The 26,625-nt window shown below is 38.6% G+C and overlaps 2 protein-coding genes across 20 annotated transcripts in view; one reads left to right on the top strand and one right to left on the bottom strand.

Moving 5' to 3' along the window:
• The window catches only part of LOC127514149 (uncharacterized), a 358,601-nt gene extending 352,424 nt beyond the window's left edge, over positions 1-6,177 (top strand). The window contains exon 2 of the mRNA XM_051896634.1: positions 4,509-6,177. The gene's annotated coding sequence lies outside the window, so the exon portion shown is untranslated. The remainder of the gene's footprint in view (positions 1-4,508) is intronic.
• Positions 1-26,625, bottom strand: part of psip1a (PC4 and SFRS1 interacting protein 1a) — a 105,057-nt gene extending 78,432 nt beyond the window's left edge. For 4 of the 19 annotated variants that reach the window (XM_051896748.1, XM_051896879.1, XM_051896905.1 and 1 more), the window contains exon 1: positions 26,426-26,621. The gene's annotated coding sequence lies outside the window, so the exon portion shown is untranslated. Of the gene's footprint in view, positions 1-12,959; positions 13,029-25,800; positions 25,930-26,425 lie in introns of all 19 variants that reach the window. The other 15 variants (XM_051896765.1, XM_051896786.1, XM_051896813.1 and 12 more) reach the window with 9 other exon arrangements.

Raw genomic sequence — 26,625 nt, 5'->3', positions numbered from 1 at the left:
AAAAAAAAAAAAAAAGACTTTTTCTCTCCTCTTTCCATTCACTTGAAGCTCAAAGTGAAGCCCAGAAAAATAATTAGAATGTCAAATCATCTTAGTTGAAGAAAAGGTGCAACACTCACTCTAGGAAAAAAAAAATAAAAAAAAATAATAATATTATATTATATTATAATTATTTTATATTATATATTATATATATATATATATATATATATATATATTATATATATATATATATATATATATATATATATATATATATATATATATATATATTTATATTTATATTTATATTTATTACACACACACACACACACACACCATAGTCCATTTCCTGATTAAAGGGTTAGTTCACCCAAAAATGAAAATTTTTTGGGTGAACTATCCCTTTAAGCCCTTTGGGAAACAATGTGTCTAAATAAATCCAAAAAGTTTCCCTGGACCTACGATAGGGCTGAACAATTTTGGAAAATAATTTAATTGCGATTTTTTTTTTTTTTTACACCAATATTGCTATTTCACATGCAATTATTTTTTAAGCTCTTTATCTTCTGTATTATTAAACAAAGACAATCAATAAATCATTGTATAGTAGGGGTGGGAATCTTTAGACACCTCACGATACAATCCGTTTCTGGGAGTCACAGTGTGATTCCAAAACGATTCTTGATCTATACTTTTTTTCTTATTAATTAATCGTATTAATAAAACTTAGAATATACAAAAAAAAAAAAAAAAGATTTTAAGAGCTTTTTAAAATAATTACACATTAAACAATTTAATTAAAACAATTGCATGATAAGAATTTTAAATATATAAACTAATATAGCTAATGATACCTAATATAAAACAAAAGCTAGTAAATAATAAAGAGGAACAAAAAAAAACATTAAAGCTGCAATCAGTGATGAAAGGGCCCTCACACCCAGGCTCACCGCCACCCGTTGGCCTTAGGAAAACAGTGAACAGTGGGCGACATGCATATAAGTGAGTAAATACAGGAGAAAGTCATTTCAAAGTGCCCCACTTCCTACTGCCAACAGGTGGCGCTTTGACTAACTGAATGTTGCGATGTAGATGTCTTCAGGCCAGGACTCTTATCAAATGTGAAGTTTGGAGCAGATCGTACATTGTATACCTGAGTTACAACAACTTCCTATTTCATCACGTTATTCGCATACATTAGCCAAGTGTTGCATGATTTAACGTGTTTGTGTATTGTCAAGTAGATGCCTTTAGGCCAGGTCTCTTATCACACATGTGAAGCTTGGGGCAGTTTGGACATGCCTGAGTAACAACAGCTTCCCCTTTCATGGCGAAACATCAGACTTTGTCAGGCCGCCACGGACACGCCCTTCAACGAAATCTCAAGATCTTCGCAATTTAACATAACTAAGGCCTTAAAATTAGACTGACCAAATATGATGTGGTTCTGGTTAAATCTCTATGAGGAGTTAATAACAGTGTAAAACATGTCATTTCCTGTTGCCCAAAGGTGGCACTTTGACTGTAACTGAATATTGCCACGTAAATGTATTCAGGCTAGGAGTCTAACAAAACATGTGAAGTTTTGGGCAGATCCGACATTGTATACCCGAGTTACAACAACTTCCCTGTTTCATGGCGAAACATCAAACTTTGTCAGGCCGCCACGGACACACCCTTTGGTGAAAACTCTAGATCTTCGCAATTTAACGTTGTAAAGTCCTTAAGATTAGACAGACCTATTATGATGTTGATCTGATTAAAGCTCTAGGAGGAGTTCGTTAAAGTTTAACATCTGGAAATGGCAAAAACTTCAAAAATTTTGCAGAGAAAATTCTAAATATCTCACTTCCTGTTGAGTTTACAGATTTTGCACCCTCTGGCTTTTTTGTAGGTATTGGGCTGTTACATGTGTCTACCAAATTTCATACCTGTACGTGAAATGTAGTGCAAAGGGCACCAAATTGAAACTGTTGAGCCACTTTGCCACACCTAATTCTGAAACCCATATCAGACGTAAATTTTCACCACTTCTGACGCGTGTGCAAAGTTTCATGAGTCTTCGAGCATGTTTAGGCCCTCAAAAATGTGATTAATTTCAGAGAAGAATAACTGACCGAGCAATTACAATAGGGTCCTCACACCGTCGGTGCTTGGGCCCTAATTACAAGCAATAAACAAAGAGTGCTTTCAGTATTTAAGAGTATCTGAACGTTTTCCTTTCAAGAGCTGTGAATGATTTCTCTCTCATCTTTACTGTTGTTTGATACTGATGATATGACAGAGGGAGATCTAATAAGCTGCATGTCAAACTAACGCACAGATCTCTTTTGAAATATAAGATGTGGTTTTTCCTGTCTGTTTAATCACTTAAGAGATAACTGACTTTTTTTTGTTTTTACATTAATTTCATGTCATAAAAACATTTTAAGAAGCAAGCAGCCTATGTAACCACTTACAGAGTTGCACACAGCCGCATGCGCAAGAGCTCTTTACAAAGCGCACATCAGAAATTGAAAGCAGCCTTCTGTCAACGGGTTTCCCATTTTTAATACATAAGCCCGCTGAATTCCAATCGACATATGATGCCTTCGTAGAGCATTTGTAAGGAAAATACCGGCGGACAAGACCGCACACTGCAAGCGTAACATCAAGGAAAGTGCGCGCCTTGTAATTCGCTTCAACCTTTCCGAACTTTATGAAAGATTGTTTTATGGAAGGACAGAGTGTGTGTGTGTGTGTGTGTGTGTGTGTGTGTGTGTGTGTGTGTGTGTGTGTGTGTTTTCTTGTATACATGGTTTATGAGGACACAAATGTGTATAATGACATGGGTATTACAATGTAAACATGGTTTATGAGGACACTTCCTGTGTCCTCGTAAACCAAATGGCTTAAAAGCCTCAGAAATGGTTGACGCCAGCTCCATGTTTGACCAGGTCAAACATTCACCACTCCGGATCTTGCCGGTATTATACATTGACGTCGCTTTTCAAACCGGAAGACAGAAAACACTCTGAAAAATGAAAAAATAACTAATTTCAACTTATGAATAAAATTAATGAGTACCTTTAGTGTTTTCAATGATGTGCATCCTATACATATCTGTTCACATCTCAAAAAATGTGTTCTGGGGTTTCATGACCCTTTAAAGGATAAGAAATCTCTTAGGCCTTATCTTTTTCTGAGTTTGAATAAAGTAAATGCATAGAACCAGTTCATTTGTTGGGCACTGACAATATAGTTTTATATAATTAGTTTAATTACAGAAAAAAAGACCTAAAAATATAAAAAGACCTTAAGATAAATTCTGGACTACTGGACTTCAATTTGGAGCTTCAAAAGATAACTTTGCACTCATTTCAAAGTGACCTATAACATCCTATGACTTGAAATTCATCATTTAAATTATATCATGGATGTAGCTGTTGTAGTACATAGTCATAGTGGCTGCAGTAAATGTGGCGTATTCAAATGACTTTGACATAGTTCTTTTATATTTACCCAGTTTAAATTCATACTGCCCGCTGTGCGCAGTTGCCCTAAAACCACCAAGGTGAGTTTTAGGCGAGGCAAAGAATTTATGGTGAGAAAAGGGAAACAGGAAGTGTGTTATAACTTTTGCATACATTGATTGATTTTTATGAAACTTCAGCCGTGTGTTCTTTGAAGGAGGCTGATCACATAGATGTGACCATTGTGGGTCAAAGTCATAGCACCACCAACTGGCAGCAGGAAGTGTGTCAATTTCAAAAGCGCTTTGAAATCACATCACATCTTATAGTAATGCAATGTCCGCCATTGTTGATGGAAGGCTTATTCGAGATACATCAGAGCTGCATGGACCGATCAGTGTGTGACATGCTTTGATGTCATATGTGGCGATCGGTCTGCGAGAAGCCAATGCATCTTGAACAAGCTTGGTGTGTTAATGTTTGGAGCTGCTGTGCTAGCGCTGCTGTGAAAGATGAGACGTATATACAGTGACATAAGACCTGACTCTGTGCTGGCTCTCTAGCCCATGGAAAGGCAAACCGGTTCTTAGAAGGCTCGTCAGTTGAACCAACTCCGAACTGGCATTAGCACTAGCTCTGAACTAGCACCAGTTCACGCTGGTGGAAAAGGGGTATAAGTGTGGCGTATTTAAACAACTTTATTATAGTTCATTTACATGTACCCGCTATAAATGCATATTGCCCACCGTGCACTGTTGCCCTGAAGCCACCGGGGTGGCGGTGGCACCGGGGCTTGGGCCTGTCATGCTTGCAGGTATATTTATTAGGGCCCAAGCACCGATGGTGTCAAGTCAAGTCACCTTTATTTATATAGCGCTTTTTACAATGTAGATTGTGTCAAAGCAGCTTTACATTGACAACTGGTACATTATTTGGCTGCACAGCAGCTCTTAAAAGAATAGTGTCAATGCAGGCAGATCAAAGCACTGTTGAATATCTAATGTCAAGTGTCCCCAACTAAGCAAGCCAAAGGCGACAGCGGCAAGGAACCCAAACTCCAACAGGTGACATCAGGTGGCAGACAAGTGGCAAATAGGTGTTTAAATGGAGAAAAAAAACCTTGGGAGAAACCAGGCTTAGTCGGGGGGCCAGTTCTCCTCTGGCCAACAGTGCTTTGTTACGATTCAGGTAGCTATCATAAGTCAGACAGGATCGCAACATTCAAAGTATTTATTCCAGTTCCATCCAATTGAGGACTGTATTCATCACGGCCGTTGAGGAACTGTGTCGTGGCTGTCGTGTCGATGAAGCCCTCAGAGTGGATGATCTAGTTGACTCAATCTCTGCTGATACTTCAGGGCTGCGTTGTGGTCGTGTCAAGGCACAGGTCCTTGGTCTCACCTGGATACGGCCTGGATCCGGTTGACTACGGTGAACCTCGGGATAACCAGAAAGACTAATATTAGCGTAGATGCCATTCTTCTTCTGATGTAACGAGTACATCAGGTGTTATAGGAAGTGTTCCCGGTTCCGGCTGACCTAATTTATGCAGCCTAATAATCCTTTAACAGATTTGAAAATATAAATTGGTAATGTGTTATGTGTATGCCAGGTTAAAGAAATGCGTTTTTAGTCTAGATTTAAACTGACAGAGTGTGTCTGCTTCCCGAACAATGCTAGGAAGATTGTTCCAGAGTTTAGGTGCCAAATAGGAGAAGGATCTACCGCCTGCGGTTGATTTTGATATTCTAGGTATTATCAGCTGGCCTGAATTCTGAGATCGCAATAGACGTGAAGGACTATAATGAATTAGGAGCTCGCTCAGGTACTGGGGAGCTAAACCATTTAGTGCTTTGTAAGTAATTAGCAAGATTTTAAAATCTATACGATGTTTAACAGGAAGCCAATGCAGTGTTGACAGAACTGGGCTAATATGGTCATACTTCCTAGTTCTAGTAAGAACTTTAGCTGCTGCATTTTGTACGAGCTGTAGTTTATTTATCAGGCGAGCAGAACAACCACCCAGTAGAGCGTTACAGTAATCTAGCCTTAAGGTCATGAACGCATGAACTAACTGTTCTGCATTTGTCATTGAGAGCATATGTCGTAGTTTAGATATATTTTTAAGATGGAAGAATGCAGTTTTACAGATGCATTCTGTAAAACTGTGAGAACCCTATTGTAATTGCTCAGTCAATTATTCGTCTTCTCCGAAATGAATCGCATTTTTGAGGGCCTAAACATGCTCAAACTCATGAAACTTTGCACATGCGTCAGAAGTGGTGAAAATGTATGTCTGATATGGGTTTCAGAATTAGGTGTGGCAAAATGGCTCGATAGCTCCACCTACAAAATTTCGATTGAGCACCCTTCGCTCAACGTTTCACGCACAAGTAAGAAATTCGGTAGACACATTTAACAGCCCAATACCTACAAAAAAGTCCCTGGGTGCAAAATCTGAAAACCCAACAGGAAGTGAGATATTTTGAATTTTCTCTGTGAAATTTGTGTTGTTGTTATTATTATTATTATGGTTTTCCTTAGGATTATTATTATTATTATTATTATTATTATTATTGCCCAAGCCACTGGCGCAGGGCCCTATTGATCCCCTAAGGATTTTTTTTTTTTTTTTTTTTCCCCAATCATCCGGGAGTTTTGGGGGGCCTTAACATGCTCAAAAACTCTTGAAAATTGGCACACACATTAAAATCTGCGGCCATTAGGACGCCACAGAGGCAAACTTCAATATTTGTTTTGGATGCTTTTGAGACACTTAGCATGCTTCAAATTGTATCAGAGATGCCGGCTAGTAGACATGGGCCAAGCCTTAGAAACGGGTGGGGAGGAGGGGCTCTATAGCAGGGGTTCCCAAACTTTTCAGCCCACAACCCCCAAAAATAACGATGCCAGTCGTTTTCTGTGCCCATATTAACGGATTAGAGCGTTCACGCTGCATGCGGATGCGGTCCGGCAGTGCGTTCCAGGAGCAGTGCGTCTGCAGCAGTGCAGCGATCTTTTCTACACTGAGTCTATTTTTGCTGTGCTGCACAGCGCTGAATTAAAATGATAGCGCATTGTTCGCATTAAAATAAACATGTATTGACGTGAAGAAACTAGTAATTTCACCATAGATGCATATAATTTAAAGTCTCTGTTACACAGTTTACACATGGCTTTTTTGCCTTGGGTAAAGCAAGGAAAATGACAACTTACCAGGCATTTAGGTGAACAAGGAGACAAACGATAGCACTCGTCTCTTCGTGAAGGTGGAAAAACAAAGTTCTTTATGACTTGAGGGATTTCTTGTAAAAAGATTTAAAAAGGAAAGAAAAGCCAAGAGTCGCCTGTTTTTGTCTATTTTAAGTTTAAACTTAAATTGTTTGTGATTTTAACATAAAGCTTATGTTTAAATGTTTTGCCACTTGTGTGAGCAACACACATATACATTATATATATATATATATATATATATATATATATATATACACACACACACACACACACACACATACATAGCGGGTATGGAAAGTATTCAGACCTATTTACATTTTTCACTCTTTGTTATATTGCAGCCATTTGCTAAAATCATTTAAGTTCATTTTTTTTCCTCATTAATGTACACACAGCACCCCATATTGACAGAAAAACACAGAATTGTTGACATTTTTGCAGATTTATTAAAAAAGAAAAACTGAAATATCACATGGTCCTAAGTATTCAGACCCTTTGCTGTGACACTCATATATTTAACTCCGGTGCTGTCCATTTCTTCTGATCATCCTTGAGATGGTTCTACACCTTCATTTGAGTCCAGCTGTGTTTGATTATACTGATTGGACTTGATTAGGAAAGCCACACACCTGTCTATATAAGACCTTACAGCTCACAGTGCATGTCAGAGCAAATGAGAATCATGAGGTCAAAGGAACTGCCTGAAGAGCTCAGACACAGAATTGTGGCAAGGCACAGATCTGGCCAAGGTTACAAAAAAAATTTCTGCTGCACTTAAGGTTCCTAAGAGCACAGTGGCCTCCATAATCCTTAAATGGAAGACGTTTGGGACGACCACAACCCTTCCTAGAGCTGGCCGTCTGGCCAAACTGAGCTATCGGGGGAGAAGAGCCTTGGTGAGAGAGGTAAAGAAGAACCCAAAGATCACTGTGGCTGAGCTCCAGAGATGCAGTCGGGAGATGGGAGAAAGTTGTAGAAAGTCCACCATCACTGCAGCCCTCCACCAGTCGGGGCTTTATGGCAGAGTGGCCCGACGGAAGCCTCTCCTCAGTGCAAGAAACATGAAAAAACACCTGAAGGACTCCAAGATGGTGAGAAATAAGATTCTCTGGTCTGATGAGACCAAGATAGAACTTTTTGGCCTTAATTCTAAGCGGTATGTGTGGAGAAAACCAGGCACTGCTCATCACCTGTCCAATACAGTCCCAACAGTGAAGCATGGTGGTGGCAGCATCATGCTGTGGGGGTGTCAGCTGCAGGGACAGGACAACTGGTTGCAATTGAGGGAAAGATGAATGCGGCCAAGTACAGGGATTTCCTGGACGAAAACCTTCTCCAGAGTGCTCAGGACCTCAGACTGGGCCGAAGGTTTACCTTCCAACAAGACAATGACCCTAAGCACACAGCTAAAATAACGAAGGAGTGGCTTCACAACAACTCCGTGACTGTTCTTGAATGGCCCAGCCAGAGCCCTGACTTAAACCCAATTGAGCATCTCTGGAGAGACCTAGAAATGGCTGTCCACCAACATTTACCATCCAACCTGACAGAACTGGAGAGGATCTGCAAGGAGGAATGGCAGAGGATCCTCAAATCCAGGTGTGAAAAACTTGCATCTTTCCCAAAAAGACTCATGGCTGTATTAGATCAAAAGGGTGCTTCTACTAAATACTGAGCAAAGGGTCTGAATACTTAGGACCATGTGATATTTCAGTTTTTCTTTTTTAATAAATCTGCAAAAATGTCAACAATTCTGTGTTTTTCTGTTAATATGGGGTGCTGTGTGTACATTAATGAGGAAAAAAAAATGAACTTAAATGATTTTAGCAAATGGCTGCAATATAACAAAGAGTGAAAAATTTAAGGGGGTCTGAATACTTTCCGTACCCACTGTATGTGTGTGTGTGTGTGTATATATATATATATATATATATATATATATATATATATATATAGTATTACTTTATATAAATATAAAGTAATGAAATGAATAAAATGTTTAAATGTAGTGCGTTTAAACGTGACATCTATGAAATAGTGTATACAAAGAGAATCACAATGCTGACATGCCATGTTCAGTAACAACTTTTGGATTTGAAATAAAAATATGTAAATGTGTTTGAGATATACAGCCATGGATAAGTTGCGCACTGCTAACGCGGCATATGTGAAAACACAATAGCGCGTGCTGCATGTTATGTACTGCAAAGGCATGACAGTGGTGCTTTTCCGCTCTCCTCCGTTGGCCTCCCTGCGTTCTTTTTGGTCGATATTAACCAACGTTTTATTATTTCAACAAAAATAATATCCAAAGCTTAAAGCCTAAAGAATTACCTACGTGCACATGTCTGAATGTTTAACATGGTGCTGTAAATTGACCTGCTGCAACTGATGCTGTTGCTAATATGTCATTAATCTATCGTAATCACCTCAGGAATCATGGTCGAGGGGAAGGAAAATCGAAAGGTTGATGGCTTTTTTTATTTGCATGGTTTTTGATTTTTGTATTTTGTTATGATTATTAATAAAATATGCTATTTCATTTCATAATCCATATATATATATTATATATATATATATATATATATATATATATATATATATATATATATATAAATAAAATATAAAAAAAAAACCTTTTTTTTTTTGATTTCTGGAAATAATATCACGACCCCCACTTTGGGAAACACTGCGCTAAAGCATTCATAAAATATAGCATTTTAGCACATAATTCAAAATGGCCGATGCCCAAAATGGCTGATATGGGAAAATTGGATATCATTCAACTCGGCATGCCCTGAATCCGATGAGACCAATTTTATGATTTCTGGACAAACCGTTCAAAAGTTATAAGCAAAAATATCCATTTTTCGTATCTTCGGACCAGTAGGTGAGACTGCACCGAAACGCTGCATAATGCCTTAGGTCATGCTTGTGATGACATATAGCAAGTTTAGTCTGAATACGACAAAGCATTGCAGAGATACACCATTATGTCTATTTTCGCAAGGGCTTCGTAAAATTCGTTCGAGTGTTAATCGAAAAACGGTTTGAGGAATCAACTTGAATTCTATAACTTTTTGTCGGCATGGTCTGAAGATGATCTGGTTCAATTTTCGTGAAAATCGGAGTAACGGCCTAGGAGGAGTTCGAAAAAGTAGGTTTTTTCAGAAAATTCAAAATGGCGAAAAAATTCTCATGACGGAAAATGACGTCATAGGGTGCATTCAATTCGAATTTTAACATAATTTTAACATAAACATGAGTGTAAATTTGGACAGCTGGTGGCGCTAGAGGGATTGAGTTAGAGACTCCAAATTTACTATGGACACAGATCAGACTGTGTGCCAAATTTCACAACTTTCCCGCAAGCGGTTCTATGGGCTGTTATAGACTCCCAGAGCGGAGGAGGAAGAGGAAGAAGAAGAAGAAGAAGAAGAAGAAGAAGAAGAAGAAGAAGAAGAAGAAGAAGAAGAAGAATGCCAATGATTACAATAGGTGCCTACGCACCTTCGGTGCTTGGCCCCTAATGGCAAAATGACAGAGAAATCATAAATACCTTTAATAATAATAATTTAATGATTCATCACATTCAACCAATAGATGGCGCTGTGACCAACTTGCTGTGGTATGGTCAAAGTAAGGTGACAGTGACTCATGCAAAGTTTGGTGTCAATATGCCAAAGCATTGCAGAGATACAGCTTCAAGAGTCGGTTTTGCATCATGCCGCAAATTCGTTGCTCCGGTATACGAAAACGGTTTGACATATCGACTTGAAATCCATAACTTTTTGTCGGCATGGTCTGAAGATGATACGGTACTATTTTGGTGAAAATCGGAGCAACGGTCTAGGAGGAGTTTGAAAAAGTATGTTTTTAAATAAAAACAATATGGCAGACAGGAAGTTCAGCCGACTATGGCAAATTTGGTATCTATGTTCTCAGCATGACCCAAGGATTCTACTGAAATCCTGTGGTATGGTCAAAGTAAGGTGACAGTGACTTATGCAAAGTTTGGTGTAAATATGCCAAAGCATTGCAGAGATACAGCTTCAAGAGTCGGTTTTGCATCATGCCTCAAATTTGTTGCTGCCGTATACGAAAAGAAATCAACTTGAATTCCATAACTTTTTGCCGGCATGGTCTGAAGATGATCTGGTTCAATTTTCGTGAAAATCGGAGTAACTGCCTAGGAGGAGTTCGAAAACGTAGGCTTTTTAGAAAATTCAAAATGGTGGAAAAAATTTCATGACGGAAAATGACGTCATAGGGTGCAATCGATTTGTCTTGACCCAAGGAATCAGAGCAAAATTTTGTTTCTAACCCTTATGGTTCAAAAGTTATTAACATAAACATGAGTGAAACTTTGGATAGCTGGTGGTGCTAGAGGGATTGAGTTAGAGACTCCAAATTTGCTATGGACACAGATCAGACTGTCCTCTAACTGTGTGCCAAATTTCACAACTTTCCCGCAAGTGGTTCTATGGGCTGCCATAGACTCCCAGAGCAGCAGCAGCAGCAGAAGAAGCAGAAGGCAGACGATTACAATAGGTGCCTACGCACCTTCGGTGCTTGGCCCCTAATAATAAGAAAACTAATGATTACAATAGGTGCCTCCGCACCTTCGGTGCTTGGCCCCTAACTAATGATTACAAGAGGTGCCTTTGCACCTTCGGTGCTTGGCCCCTAATAAGAAGAAAACTAACGATTACAATAGGTGCCTCCGCACCTTCGGTGCTTGGCCCCTAAAAAGAACGCCAACGGATACAATAGGTGCCTACGCACCTTCGGTGCTTGGCCCCTAAAAAGAACGCCAACGGATACAATAGGTGCCTACGCACCTTCGGTGCTTGGCCCCTAATTAAATCACAAAGAGATTTGCAGCTTGTACCCTGTAACACTTCTAAATCTGGCTGTTTAGTGGTCGTGTGATCGAGACACTCAGCAAGTACACATATTTATGAGCTCATGAGTCGCACGCTGCGCAGTATGCACAAGTAGCGCTGTTTCATTTCACGTTGTTTCCCTGGCCTAAAATATAGTACTGCCACCTTGTGTTGACATTGTGAAAAAGCAGATTAGTCACCTCTGGTTGAAAAAATAAATGTCATACATACTGTAAACACTAGATGGCAGTATTTTCCTATTTTTAAACTGGGTTGAGAAAACTTGAGGACACTGATAAGAACACTGTTTTTAGGTATGATTACATTTAGTGGGTATTGTATTTAGATGCACTACCCATTTAGTGGGTATTGTATTTAGATATCAAAGACTAATTTCTGTCACAGCGTAGATTTTTATTTAAAATGTTGAATCTTATGAGTCAACTTACTGATAAAACAGCCTGTGTGTGTGTAATATATATATATAGAGAGAGAGAGAGAGAGAGAGAAGTAGTAGTAAACATTTGAAGTAGATCAAAACCTTTCATCAAAGTTGTCCTAAAACCTTCTTTTTTTGATCAACTTCAAATGTTGACTACTGTATAAAAAAAACAAAAAAAAAAACTTTTGAGCTGCAAAAGATAACTTTGCAGTCATTTCAAAGTGACTATGACATCCTATTACATGATATTCATCTAAATTTAAATGATCTTATAGATGTGACTATTGTGGTTCACAGTCATAGTGGCACTAGCTTGCTGCAGTAAATGTGGCATATTCGAACAACTCTGATATAGTTCTGTTACATTTACTTGCTATAAATGCATATTGGCGACCATGCACTGTTGCCCTGAAGCCACCAGGGTGGCGGTGGCGCCAGAGCTAGGGCCCGTCTTCGCTGCTTGCAGCAATATTTATTATTATTTTTCCAAGTTTTGGGGGCTTTTGAGGCCCTTAACGTGCTCAAAAACTCTTGAAAATTTGCACACGGGTCAGAATCTGTGGCCATTAGGGCCAGGCCAAAGCTGTGACATGGGTGTGGCAGGGGGGCTCTACAGAGCCTGCTAGAACAGAATCTGAAATCATGGATAAATACTAACACGTAAATGTATGAAACTCGGCACACATAGATGTCATCAGCCCTTTATTTATTTATTTATTTATATATCTATATATACGCAAACTTGTGTATTTATTCACTGCTGTGAAAAATCTCAGCACTAATTACATTGTATTATTTATATTTATATAGTCACTTTGTCGCCAGGGGCCCGTTTGCGATGTGGGCAGGGCCCACGTACGCTGTTTCAACAAGTTGCATTTGGACGAGTGCGTTTATATCCACGGACTGTTACCTGAAAAACGATGTCTAAAGAAATAGGAATCAAAGTTTAGCACAACTCACCAGAACTAAGCAATATTGGGGCACGTTGAGCTCGGCTTGTTCTTTCTGCAGCTTTCTCAGGTTGTTATTCTATGAATAATTTATTGTACAAAAAAAATGGGTTACAAACGATGACAAAAACTGTTCCATAATTCCTATTAAACCCAAAAGATATTGAAAAAACAACAAAGTTATAGAAATAAATATTATTTCATGTTATTATAGTTAATATAATTTGCTCGGTTAACCGTGGTTAACCGCGTGATTTGTTGCTTCTTCACCACGGTAATAAAAAAATCCCATACTGTCACAGCCCTAGCAAGGGCCACCTCAAGGCATAAAATAATCTAGAGGGCTACTTGTTTGTTATATCTCATGGAAACAGACAGTAAAACACTGAGTTTAAGTTGGGATGCAAATGTACATTTGTTTAAATTAACTATATTTGTAAGAAGTGTAAAACCTGTTTTTTAAATATTCTGACAGTGTAACTGAGTTGGGACTGGAAAGCCCTTGCTTCTGTTTTTTTTATTTGCCCACTAAAATTTACCATTTGTTCTTCCATACATAGTATCAGTACTCGAATTTAATACATTTATACATGATTAATATTGCAACATTTGATATGAATATATAGTCCTATCACATTTCTGCTAAAACAGTTTGTTTTACTACAGTAAATCCATGAGTTGGGGAGTGAAATGTCTCCTAACTGGTTTAGTTTTAGTTGCACCGGCACAAAAAAGGTCACAAAATGATACCGTTTAGTCAAAGTCTGGAGCCGTGATTTTACAGGGGATCGCTAATGGCAAGTTGGGGCTATTTATAGAATGTGCTTAACGGGCAACTCACAGGTTCCACGCAGGCTACCAGGTGCCTGTGGGCACCATGTTGGAGACCACTGTCCTAGGGGATACATCTGATCACCTACAGACTCGGTCAGCATGAAGGCAAGATATTAAGGATGCTAAATTGCAAGCGGATTTTTGGCATCTCGAACAGTGGCATTGAAACGAATTTATGGCAAGAAATGGGTAACAGGTAATGTGTTATAACTTCTTTATACATTGACTGATTTGGATGAAACTTCAGCTGCACGTTCATTGTAGGAGGCTGATCATCACATGTATGTGACTACTGTGAGTCAAAGTCATAGTGCCACCAACTAGCAGCAGGAAGTGTGTCACTTTCAAACATACTTTGAAAATCACCCTCTTAATTTTACTCGATTTGCTTCAAACTTCATCAGTGTAATGTCAAAACATGGCAGATGTAGACCTGTGAAAGGATTCTTGATATTAAATACTGTTGCCATGGCAATATATCAAACTTTAATAAAATTCTTGGGTGTTTGAGGCTCTTAGCATGCTTCAAATTGCTTGAAACTCAACACACAGAGTGGTCAGCTATTAGACATGGGCAAAGCCTTAGAAACGGGTGTGGAGAGTGAGCTCTGTAGCGCCACCTTTTGACAAAGGTTGGGGGTTAGTTTTACCTACAGTCACCAAACTCAGTACATATATTGTTCTCATCGAGCAGGACAACTTTCTAATTTACAGTCATTAGCTCTGAATAACAGGAAGTCATATATTTAGGTTTGGATGTGATTTCCTTTAATAATCAGGCTCTTAATTTTTAACTACTCCTCCTACAGGATTCATATGATTCACACCAAACTTTCTGAACATGGTGACAAGACAATGAAGACATTAAATTGTGGATGGATACTGGATCTCTCAAATGGTGTTGCCATGGCGAGAGATTAAATTAATGTCAAAAAAAGGGAAACAGGAAGAGTCTCATATCTTCTAAACAATGCATTATACACAATTTATTTCTATTTAAAATACAAATGTTTAAAATTAACACGTTAATCAATTTTTTCAATTCAAAAAGCAAGTGTTAAAAAGTTAAAAATAGACAAATTATCTATATGTGGTTGGAAAAAAAAAAATGTCATACCTAGTGTAACCACTAGAAGGCAGCATATGGCTATCTTTAAACAAGGTTGAACAAACTTGTTGAAACACTTTGGTGAGAACACTTTTTAGGTAGGGATGTTGACGATTAATCAGCGATCGATTAAATGTATTATCGACAATTAATCTATAAAACGTATCGATCGTCGATTAAGCAGGTTCATGTGCGTGCGTGCTGCTCAACCGTTAACCATGTAAAGCAGACACGAGGAAAAATGAAGCAAGCGCGCTGGAGTTATGTTTGGGACCACGTTACAGCTAGAGTTACACCATCATGACTATAAGTTTGCGAGTGCATTCGCAGCCTTTTGTTTTGTGCAAATGTAAGTTGTAATATTGTGTATTTCGTGTAGGCCTATCTATATCTGATTTATCTCATATAGGATGCATTTGGTTAAGAATTAACACGGTAGTAAATAGGATTGGGTCTCGAGAACCAGTTCCATTTTAGAACCGGTTCCAAATTTCAAAGAACCGGGGATTCGATACGATGCGCGCATTTCGATTCTGTTTATAGATTCCTGACTTTTTTCAGTCATTCTTGCACGGCGAACTGCAATGAGCATTTTACAGTTGTATCTATCTGCCAGGACCTGCAACAAGGACCTTATCTCATCACGCACATACGCAGTTCGTTACAATCGGCACTGACTTTTGCTTCAACACTGCATTAATCTGAGGGAATGCACAGTGTTTAAGGGGCCGCTCACGTTCAAAAAAAAAGCACAGCCGTGCCACTTTCTCCTCCTTTCCAAAGAGCTAGCGCTCCTGTGGCGTCTGTCGTTGCTATGCAACCATGAACTGCGCTCTGCACGATGACTAGGAAGTATCAGCACAGGATTAATTGATTTCTAGCCCTTGCATTAGCTTTACTACTAGATATATTTATGGAGATGAGAAATAAAAACCTACTCTGTACAGCTATGATCAGCTGTTCGGCTGAGCTTTTGATGTTGTTACGGAAAGGCTGAAGCTGATCGGTTGGTTCTTGTCACATGACCTGCGGTGTGCTGGAGGCATTCTGAAATGTTTAGATGTTTTCATCTCGCCGTGGCATAGGCACGCCTGGAAACATTTGAAATATCGAACATTTGAAATAGCGCGCCTACATTTGAAATAATGAACTTGTGCGTGCAGAAGATGCGATGTGAACGGCCACCTACAGTGGGTACGGAAAGTATTCAGACCCCCTTACATTTTTCACTCTTTGTTATATTTGCAGCCATTTGCTAAAATCATTTAAGTTCATTTTTTTTCCTCATTAATGTACACACAGCACCCCATATTGACAGAAAAACACAGAATTGTTGACATTTTTGCAGATTAAAAAAGAAAAACTGAAATATCACATGGTCCTAAGTATTCAGACCCTTTGCTGTGACACTCATATATTTAACTCCGGTGCTGTCCATTTCTTCTGATCATCCTTGATGGTTCTACACCTTCATTTGAGTCCAGCTGTGTTTGATTATACTGATTGGACTTGATTAGGAAAGCCACACACCTGTCTATATAAGACCTTACAGTTCACAGTGCATGTCAGAGCAAATGAGAATCATGAGGTCAAAGGAACTGCCTGAAGAGCTCAGACACAGAATTGTGGCAAGGCACAGATCTGGCCAAGGTTACAAAAAATTTCTGCTGCACTTAAGGTTCCTAAGAGCACAGTGGCCTCCATAATCCTTAAATGGAAGACGTTTGGGACGACCAGAACCCTTCCTAGAGCTGGCCTTCCGGCCAAACTGAGCTATCGGGGGAGAAGAGCCTTGGTGGAAAGTCAACCATCACTGCAGCCCTCCACCAGTCGGGGCTTTATGGCAGAGTGGCCCGATGGAAGCCTCTCAGTGCAAGACACATGAAAAAACACCTGAAGGACTCCAAGATGGTGAGAAATAAGATTCTCTGGTCTGATGAGACCAAGATAGAACTTTTTGGCCTTAATTCTAAACGATATATGTGGAGAAAACCAGGCACTGCTCATCACCTGTCCAATACAGTCCCAACAGTGAAGCATGGTGGTGGCAACATCATGCTGTGGGGGTGTTTTTCAGCTGCAGGGACAGGACGACTGGTTGCAATTGAGGGAAAGATGAATGCGGCCAAGTACAGGGATATCCTGGACGAAAACCTTCTCCAGAGTGCTCAGGACCTCAGACTGGGCCGAAGGTTTACCTTCCAACGAGACAATGACCCTAAGCACACAGCTAAAATAATGAAAGAGTGGCTTCACAACAACTCCGTGACTGTTCTTCAATGGCCCAGCCAGAGCCCTGACTTAAACCCAACTGAGCATCCCTGGAGAGACCTAAAAATGGCTGTCCACCAACATTTACCATCCAACCTGACAGAACTGGAGAGGATCTGCAAGGAGGAATGGCAGAGGATCCCCAAATCCAGGTGTGAAAAACTTGTTGCATCTTTCCCAAAAAGACTCATGGCTGTATTAGATCAAAAGGGTGCTTCTACTAAATACTGAGCAAAGGGTCTGAATACTTAGGACCATGTGATATTTCAGTTTTTCTTTTTTAATAAATCTGCAAAAATGTCAACAATTCTGTGTTTTTCTGTCAATATGGGGTGCTGTGTGTACATTAATGCGGGAAAAAAAAATGAACTTAAATGATTTTAGCAAATGGCTGCAATATAACAAAGAGTGAAAAATTTAAGGGGGTCTGAATACTTTCCATACCTACTGTAACTCTCCCAGCCGCGAGTCCTGCTACAAAGCACCAGACACAACTAATATTAGCAATAGCAGCATCTCACACTCAGGTACAAAAACAGTTACAGCCTACTGGTTATAGCCTAAATGTGGCAAGAATAAAAGGTAAAAACATTATTCTTGAAGTATTTGCTTTTTTTTTTCTCTCCATAAAAATCGAGAATCGATAAGAACCAGATTCGATAAGCAGAATCGGAATTGCTCAAATTAAAATGATACTCAACCCTAGTAGTAAAGTAGTAAACCCTAGTGATCATCTTCAGCTTCAGCGCATGCGACTCAAACAGCATAAAAACGGTTGCATTTGCGACCAAAAATATTAATTTGCGAGTGATATTTTTGCTAAAGTGGTCGCCATTGGCGACCATACAATATCACACGTTATGACTGTAAAATTTGCATGTTATTTGTGTGTTCTGTGTGACCAGTAGCCTATCACATCATTTGTTGTGTTGATGTAATTAAATGAGTTGGAGCACCAAAATATGAACGGGTAGGGAAAAATATCACAAACCGACGCCAAAAAACTAGCGCCGATGAAAGCAGACTGTGTTGTCGCCTCGCGTCGCCTGTGTCGGTGCAAAACAGTTTCAACTTTAATTTCATTAAATAAATGTGAGCGCTGCATGTTTTAAGGTGAAAAAAATAAAAATAAAAAAAATGTCGCTGTTACACATTCTTCAGGCTCTCGAAACAGTGCTTCAGAGCAGCTCACAATCAATGATTAGCGCACATTTGTCAACCGATTGCTTATGAACTAATGCTGATCAATTATGACAAAGTTTACTTTATATTATTTATATTGTAATGTGTTGTAAATGGTTGTAAAAACGTATTTTTTTTTTTATCTTCCTCATCTGAATTTGAATGATCAGCAAAAGTAAAGCACAGACATTTCAAAATAAGAGTCCAGCTGTATTTCGGCCTGTTAATTCATCAAAGTCAAAAAGTATGTATATCAATTTCCCCTGTTTGTTATTTGGGTACACAAACCAAATTTAATATATTTATTTCTATATATTTATATTTATTTTAATTTGATTCAAAGTAAACTGTTGTAGCTTCAGGAAGGAAAGACTAAGAACATTATTTGGCATAGGCTATTACTTAATGTAAAGATTTTACTAGCATCAGGGTTATTATATAGGGCTATGACGGTGGCAATTTTTTACTACCGCGGTGGGAAATCACCAATCATAATCAATTATTACCCGTCACTTTAATTTTTATATTTTAATGATAAGACATTTAATAGCTTCCAATTTCGTCTACATTTTCATTTTTATTCACAAACTTATAGGATAAGCAAATAGGCCTAGGCTATGCATTTATTTATATTATGAAAAAAAAAAAGTTAAAGACTGCATCACTTTTCAGTTTTCATCTTGAACACTTGTCGAGGATCGTGAGTGAACGCGATCATCCTTTCCTCTTTACTACTTTACAAAAAATGTTGAAAGATACAGTAGCTTACCTAAATCTGTATCACGTCAGTTCAATCAGTGTTGCAAACAATGTCACGTATACACGTATACAGAAAAGCCATTCGTTGACCATAAACTTATAGTCAGCAAGAAAAATAACAAAATGAACCATTTAAAACAAAACGAACTGGATTAGAAACTTAATTATGCAAGTATAAGTTTTATAACTTTATTATAAAATGGACTTAAACTGGGTGCGTGTAATCAAACGCATCGAGAGAGAGTTTAATGCGCACTCATTGCTCTGTATTGTTTAGCTTTTGTGGTGATTTGTTTGGAGTGAAAACGGACACAATAAACGTTATAAAACATCAGTAAAGGTTTGGTCATCATTCGGATGGGGTCCGCTTGTATGAAAGTTACAAAAGTTTAGTCAAGAATAGTGTGTGATCTTTTGTTATTTGATTAGCATCAAAGCGCAGACAGCAGCGCTAGGATTACGCAACAGTCATTATACAGCTCAGTGCCTTCACGCAGTTAATTTATAAACCATCAGTTTGTTATATCGGCCTTTTTCTTGCTACAGCCGATATGCCGATGGTTGTAAATTGAGCAAAAATCGGCCGATACATCGGTGCATCCCTAGTATTAGTCGTTATATATTTGATTATTAAATAAGTAATTTAATAAATGATCAATCACATCAACTCATTTTACAATCCTACAAGCCCTTTATTTAGATTAAAAACCCTTCTCATTCATTTGGTGAGGAACATGGCGTTGAGCAGCATTTGCACGCCATGTCATGCTGTTGGCTATATGCTACCGATATTGCAGTATTAAGGCTAACAATTAATTGATCGTTAATTTAAACGACTATCGATCATGTGAATTTGCGTAAATTGACATCCCTATTTTTAAGTATGATTACATTTAGTGGGTATTCTATTTGGATGCATACATTTAGACATTATCAAAGACTAATTTCTGTCACAGTGAAGATTTTATTTTTTATTTAAAACGTTGTTTAATCAACTTACTGATAAAACAATCTCCAACTAAGCATTTGATCTCACTCTGCCTCTCTCTCTCTGTGTGTGTGCGTGTCAATGACGCATTTGATGGTTTAGAGTTTAAAACTTTCATTGCTGTGTGCTTTGGCCTGTATTAAAGGATAAGAAATCTCTTATGTCTTGTCTTTTTCTGAGTTTAAATAAAAATGCATAGAACCAATTCATTTGTTGGGCGCTGACAATATAGTTTTATATAATTACTTTATTAATTAGGGGTCATGACACGAGAAATCAAATTTTCCTTGAGCTTTTGACATAAGAGGTCATCATACTATAAGAATATCCTGTAAGTTTTAGAGCTGAAAACTTCCTTGTTAGTCCAATAAAAGCTTTAATTGACACCAGACCCAGAAAACGACAGGATTTACAAAGTGGGGATCTATGACGTCAAAGGGCAGTAAGCACCTCCTCTGCAGAAGAAGATCAACGCCTACTTCATCCCTGCCTGTATAGCCCCCCCACCGAATCGCGCATAAGTAACATATGTGGTGCTAAACCAGATTGAGCTACCAAGCAATAAACATGCCGTTGAGGATTACAAAATATTGTGCAGTGCCTGGACTTGACAGTAATGCAACAACATGTAAGTAACTGTGTTAATTATAATGCCTGATCTGATATGTAATGATTCATGTACAGTCAGATGTTCTTTGTCTGTGTGTCAGTAAATCAAACCAGTGACTAAACGTCAACTTGCGTCGTTTCTCTTAGTAGGATGAAAATAATCTTATTTAATGGTGATCAAATTATATAAAGAAAGCTCAAAGAAAGCCCCCTTTGTAATGGTTGGAGCAGCGCATGCTGAAGCTGTCAATCAAACAGCAAGTTTATCAGTGACTGATGCGGAAAACGTACTCGGTTACTAACGTTACCTCGGTTCCCTGAGATACGGAACGAGTACTGCGTATGGGGGAAAGGTCTCCTTTTTCCCCGCTGCTGAAGTACGAGTGAAGTATCGAAAGGGAACTCCCATTTTATTCAACGAATCTTTTAGTTATATCGCGTTTGCACTGTTAGTGAAGATAAAAAGCATTTGTTAGTGTACAGAAATTGAGTTGCAATGACGAGATCACTGCTTTCATGCGCTCAACATTGTCTGTGATCAGCTACAATGTTCATCCCTGCAACCTTTCATGCCACGATCTAAATATAATGCAACACTTTTCACGATTAGTTAACCTTAGAGCTGTAATAGTAAAAACGTGCTAAAAGAGAGAGTAATACTTGGATATTTAGATATGCAAAGATGTTAGCCAATCACAGCAGTGGGCGTTTACACTGAAGTCTCACAGCAGACACGCCCCTTAAAACGGAGCGTTCAAACCAGAGGCTAAAATCAGGGTAAGAAAAATGCCTTTTATTCATGAATTATGACAATTTTGGATGTAAAAAGCATACTAACATTATAAGTGCACCCCAGGAAACATAAAACAATAAACCAACACAGTTCATGACCCCTTTAATAAAAATATAAAAAGACCTTAAGATAAATACTGGACTTAAAACAATTTGAGCTGCAAAAGATAACTTTGCACTCACAAGACAAGCACAAGACAAGATAAAGGGATAGTTCAACAAAAAATGCAAATTCTGTCATAATTTACTCACCCTCCAGTAGTTCCAAACCTGTATGAATTTCTTTATTCTGCTGTACATAAAGGAAGATATTTGGAAGAATGTCAGTAACCAAGCAGATCTTGCCTCCCATTGACTACCATAGTAGGAAAAAAAAAAAAAAAAAAATACTATGATAGTCAATGGGGGGTGAGATTTGTTTGTTTACTGACATTCTTCCAAATATCTTCCTATATAAATCATGACAAAATGTTCATTTTTGGGTGTACTATCCCTTTAATGTGGAGCCCTATATTTTGTATTTAAATTCTCATATATTTATTTATTTGAAATAAATATAGTAATTTGGTAGCTTTGCACACTGCCAGCATCTAGATTATTTCGTTCAGCATTTATATTGTGTTCATAGCAGAGGGCTCTCTCAACTTGTTATATTTTACAGTTTGTCAACAGTTTGTTAATTTGAACCACGACAGCTATTATGGGAGTGGCTTGATGCAGTGCAGGAGCTTCAGATAACTTGATCTTGACCCTTAAGAAACTTTAATTGATGCTGTCACATAGCAAATCTGCTACAAAGGTAAAATTAAAAGAATCGCTAATTATAACATTGAAATAACAAATACTAGAAATCATGAATAGGCTATAGCCTAAATAATTGGGAATCATGTTATAAAAAAAGTGCACATTTCATTTATCTATTATAACTTATGTCATTTTTGTTGCTTGGCTGTTTTCTTATAAAGGAAATTTATATTTTTTTCTTAAGTTTTTCATCAGGTGTCTTTTTTTAATTATATGATGTCACTACGTTGCTGTCTTGACGCCAGCCAATAGCTGTATTGCGGTTTGTGGTTTCGAGTATTGATACATCTGCCCTTTTCGAGGAACACAATAACTCAAGTACAGCTCTCTGCAGCACAGTAATAGGAGTTACCAGATCAGTGGGCGAGGCCATAATCAGAGGGGCGTTTTTGAGAGCGTTACCTGATTTGGCCAAGTCAGAGTGTGGGTAGGGTTTAGGGGTGTGGTCGGGTGAAGGGGATAATTTTCATTGCATGATTTATAAACACCCACCAGTTTGAAAACACCCACCAATACAGAAACACCCACTTTTGTTCCGCAGAGACCTCATACTACTCGCAGTAATCACAGACAATTTAATCCAATCCACAAATTCATTTGAAGAACCAAATTAGCCAGCGTTCAGTTATCACGATTAGAAGATCTAGCATGTCAAATCATCTCAGATGATTATATATTTTATATACATTTCTTGATACTGCTCTTCTGAGGTCCGTTCTTCGTACCTCGCTTAATATCAGATGATCTGACAGATGCTAGATCTTCTAATCATGATAACTGATCTCTAGCTAATTTGGTTCTTCAAACGAATTTGTGGATTGGATTCAAATATCATGAATAAGTTGTCTGAGATTACTGCGTGTTCTCATGTTCCTTGAAAAGGGCAGATGTATCGATACTCGAAACCACGATCAGCAATGCAGCGATTGACTGGCAGCAAGGCAGCAACGTAATGACATCATTAGAAAGACACCTGATGAAAAACTTGACGAATTTCTGGACCTTTATAATGAAACAGCCAAACGAACAAAATGACAGAATGACAAATGTTATAATAGATAAATTCAATGTGCTCTGTTTTTTTTTTGTTTTGTTTTTTTACATGATTCCCAGTTAGATTCACAAGCATTTGTACAGTCATTACATTTTTATTTCAATGTTGTAATTCAGTTCATTTAATTTTATCTTTGAAGCAGATTTGTTTACGTGACAGCATTGAAGTTAAATAAAAATTAATTAAAGTCAAGATCAAGTTATCTGTATCAAGCCACTCCCATAATAGCTGTCACCATTCAAATTAAAGCACGTCTCAGAATAAATGTACATCATGTGTGTAAGACTCCAATACAATTGTAAAGTAATTATTCCATCACGAATAAATTCAATACTTTCAATGAGTAAAAATGGCTGTGTCTAGTATTATAGACCAAACAACATTATAATAGTATTTTCAAATTAATTTGTAAATTGTTATCATTTTAAATTATTGTCCCTGGATTAGTAGAGTACTCTTGAAATAAAGTAGCAGTGGTTGGGGCAGAAGTATCAATTCCGCTTAAAAAGACAGCAGGGGCTTGCGCAAAATGCGGCATCGGCATCTCGCAGCGGCACTTCCGGTGGCATCTCCAGCAGCAAGGGACTTCTTCGGCAGCTGTCACTAGAGCGGCATCGGCATCTTGTAGCGGCACTTCCGGCGGCATCTCCAGCGGCCAGGGACTTCTTCGGCAGCTCTCCCTACAGCGGCATCTCCAGCGGCCGCCGCATCGGCATCTTGTAGCGGCACTTCCGGCGGCATCTCCAGCGGCCGGGGACTTCTTCGGCAGCTCTCCCTACAGCGGCATCTCCAACAGCCGCGGCATCGGCATCTAGAGCAGCCAGGGACTTTATTCGGCAGCACCTGCCACTGGCCCACATAATTCGATGTAATATTTTTTTTTTTATTTTAAAAAGTACATTTCATCAAAATAACATTATATACCAGAGGACTATCATTTGTAAGCATTTATCACAAATTTTGTTAATAACGTTATGATGCTCCACTACATAAGAGAAAGCTGAAATTGTTGCGTGTGTTTATTTAGACTATATATAGTTAATACAGAAATTCATTTCTGATAGGCTATGCTGCACAAAGCTGAAATTGCGGCATCTCATATCGGCACTTCAGGTGGCATCTCCAGCGGCCACGGATATTCTCCGGCAGCTCTCGCTACAGCGGCATCTCGGAGCGGCATCTCCTGCAGCCACGGACTTTCTTCTTATTTTAAAAAGCTACATTGCAACAAAATAGCATTATATAATCACAGGACTGTCATTTGTAAGCATTTATTAATTTTGTTAATACGTTTCTGACGCTGCAGTAGCCTACATCAGAGAAAGCTGAAATTACTGCGTGTGCATGGCAGTCTTGTGGTAAGCTATATAATGTAATGACAGTCCTGTGTATATAGCCTAATGTTATTTTGTTCAAATGCAGTTTTTAAAGTGAAAATATGTCATTGAATTAATGTAATTGGCCAGCGGCAGGTGCTTCAAACAGCGACAGCTGCCGGAGAAAGTCCGTGGCTGCAGGAGATGCCGCAATTTAAGTTTTGAGCAGAAATATTGTATTAATATCATACTGTCACTCTGAAATAATATGCGGCGCGCTGACTTTAATAGGCTCGATCACGAATCCCAGACCGTCTCTAAGCGGACCACTAACAATTAAAATCCATTTCTGATGTTATTGTTGTTTGTATTGTCAGGTTGAGCGTTTTACTTTGCTATGTTTTATAAAATATTTTTATTTTAGGTAGGCTATTTTATATGCTCCGTTTAGGCTACTGCAGCGTCAGAAAACTACGTATTAACAAAATTAATAATAAATGGTTACAAATGACAGTCCTGTGATATATAATGCTATTTTGTTGCAATGTAGCTTTTTAAAATAAGAATAAAGTCCGTGGCTGCAGGAGATGCCGCTCCGAGATGCCGCTGTAGCGAGAGCTGCCGGAGAATATCCGTGGCCGCTGAAGATGCCACCTGAAGTGCCGCAACCAGATGCCGCAATTTCAGCTTTGTGCAGCATAGCCTATCAGAAATTAATTTCTGTATTAACTGAATAAACGTTATTAACAAAATTTGTGATAAATGATTACAAATGGTAGTCTTCTGGTATAATGGTATTTTGATGTACTTTTTAAAATAAAATATAAAAAAAAATATTACATCGAATTATGTGGGCCAGCGGCAGGTGATGCCGAATAAAGTCCCTGGCTGCTCTAGATGCCGATGCCGCTGTAGGAAGAGCTCCGAAGAAGTCCCTGGCCGCTGGAGATGCCGCCGGAAATGCCGCTACGAGATGCCGCTGTAGGGAGCGCTGCCAAAAAAGTCCCTGGCTGCTGGAGATGCCGCCGGAAGTGCCGCTACCGCATTTTGCGCCAGCCCTCTCTCTAAAAACATGCAATCTAATCCTGTTTACATGAAATAAGCCTGCTTACGAGCAGGTTTGAGTTTACGGACCTGTTGCTATGACAGTAAGTCCAGGATGAGCGTCGAAGAACCGAACAATCCAAGATCATGCCAAATCGTCATCAATCAAATCCAGCTAACTGATGAGTTAGCGACGTACGAAGAACGGCCCCTGCACAGCTGTTTGTTTTTTAGAATGACAAAAAAAGTTTTCAGAAGTTACATTTTAAGGCTGGTCTTGCCTCAATGATCTAACAGCGCTCGCCAATGTCAAAATGATTGAAATGGCCAATCAAATCAAAGAAAGAGGACCTTACTGCTCACAGAAAATGAGTGCGAATTCCAACACGAACTTTTGTTTTGAAAGGATGAAAGAGGGCGTTGTAAAATGTGTGGTTGCAAAAAATTCCTAACACATGCCACTCTGGCTAACATAAAACGCGTCGCATAGCACTTAAACTGCTCGTAAAATAAGGCCCCGACACCGATTAAACTCATTTTACACTAATATGGCCGTTGGCATGCATAATTACTGAAAAATCACCTCACTGAATACAATGATACACTGAGCATAGAAAGAATTGCCAATACACAATGACTACCACATTTGAGTGACACAACTCGTGACTTCATAATGCATGAACATATAGGTACTGGAAATCTCGAAATAGCCTACCTCTTTATATACCTCATGAAAAGAATGTCCTCCTTCTTCTTCTTCTTCTTCTTCTTCTGTGGATTTATTGGCAGATTGCAAACCAAATGTATTTCTTTACTTGTAAATACCGTGTTTATTTAAAGAAGCTTCCCCCACCAGTGCTGCTGCTGCTTCTTCTTCTTCTGCTTCTTCTTCTGCTTCTTCTTCTTCTTCGTTTG

Source organism: Ctenopharyngodon idella, chromosome 1 (genome assembly GCF_019924925.1).
Source record: "Ctenopharyngodon idella isolate HZGC_01 chromosome 1, HZGC01, whole genome shotgun sequence".
Lineage (NCBI taxonomy): Eukaryota > Metazoa > Chordata > Actinopteri > Cypriniformes > Xenocyprididae > Ctenopharyngodon > Ctenopharyngodon idella.
This window is presented reverse-complemented; position numbering and strand designations above follow the sequence as displayed.